Here is a 1669-nt window from a genome sequence, read left to right on the forward strand (position 1 = left end):
GGGTGACATCAGTAAATCAAGATACATATATTCAAAGATAACATGTCCAGGTTATCTTGTCGTTCAATTATGTTGCATACCCATCACCCAAAGTCAGATTGTCCTCTGTCACCTTCTATCTAGTTCTCTTTGTGCCCCTCCCCCTCCCCCTTTCCCTCTCCCTCTCCCCCCTCCCCCCGTAACCACCACACTCTTATCAATGTCTCTTGGTCTCACTTTTATGTCCCATCTACGTATGGAATAATGCAGTTCCTGTTTTTTTCTGATTTACTTATTTCACTCTGTATAATGTTATCAAGATCCCACCATTTTGCTATAAATGATCCGATGTCATCATTTCTTATGGCTGAGTAGTATTCCATAGTGTATATGTGCCACATCTTCTTTATCCAGTCATCTGTTGACGGGCTTTTTGGTTGTTTCCATGTCCTGGCCACTGTGTACAATGCTGCAATAAACATGGGGCTGCATGTGTCTTTACGTATCAATGTTTCTGAGTTTTGGGGGTATATACCCAGTAGAGGGATTGCTGGGTCATAAGATAGTTCTATTTTCAGTTTTTTGAGGAACCACCATACTTTCCTCCATAATGGTTGTACTACTTTACATTCCCACCAACAGTGGATGAGGGTTCTTTTTTCTCCACAACCTCTTCAACATTGGCTATTACCTGTCTTGTTAATAATAGCTAATCTAACAGGTGTGAGGTGGTATCTCATTGCAGTTTTGATTTGCATTTCTCTAATAACTAAAGAAGATGAGCATCTTTTCATATATCTGTTGGCCATTTGTATTTCTTCCTGGGAGAAGTGTCTGTTCATATCCTCTTCCCATTTTTTTATTGGATTGTTTGTTTGTTTGTTGTTGAGTTTTATGAGTTCTTTGTATATTTTGGATATTAGGCCCTTATCTTAGCAGGTGTTTAAAAATATCATTTCCCAATTAGTTGGCTGCTTATCTTGTTATCAGTTTCTCTTGCTGAGCAAAAACTTCTTAGTCTGATGTAGTCCCATTCATTAATTTTTGCTTTCACTTCTCTTGCCTGTGGAGTCAAATTCATAAAATGCTCTTTAAAGCCCAGGTCCATGAGTTTAGTACCTATGTCTTCTTCTATGTACTTAATTGTTTCAGGTCTTATGTTTAGATCAAGACTTACCAAGGAAAAAAGAGAAAGAACTCATATAAACAAAATCCAAAATGAAAGAGGAGAAATCACCACAGACATCGTAGATATACAAAGAATTATTGTAGAATACTATGAAAAACTCTATGCCACTAAATTCAACAACCTAGAAGAAATGGATAAATTCCTAGAACAATAAAACCTTCCTAGACTGAGTCAAGAAGAAGCAGAAAGCCTAAACAGACCTATCAGTAGAGAAGAAATAGAAAAAACCATAAAAAACCTCCCCAAAAATAAAAGTCCAGGCCCAGACAGCTATACCAGCGAATTTTATCAAACCTTCAAAGAAGACTTGGTTCCTATTCTACTGAAAGTCTTCCAAAAAATTGAAGAAGAAGCAATACTTCCAAACACATTTTATGAGGCCAACATAACCCTCATACCAAAACCAGGCAAGGATGGCACAAAAAAAGAAAACTACAGACCAATATCTCTAATGAATACAGATGCTAAAATACTAAACAAAATACTAGCAAATCAAATACA

The sequence above is a fragment of the Saccopteryx bilineata genome, chromosome 4 (assembly GCF_036850765.1).
Source record: "Saccopteryx bilineata isolate mSacBil1 chromosome 4, mSacBil1_pri_phased_curated, whole genome shotgun sequence".
NCBI lineage: Eukaryota > Metazoa > Chordata > Mammalia > Chiroptera > Emballonuridae > Saccopteryx > Saccopteryx bilineata.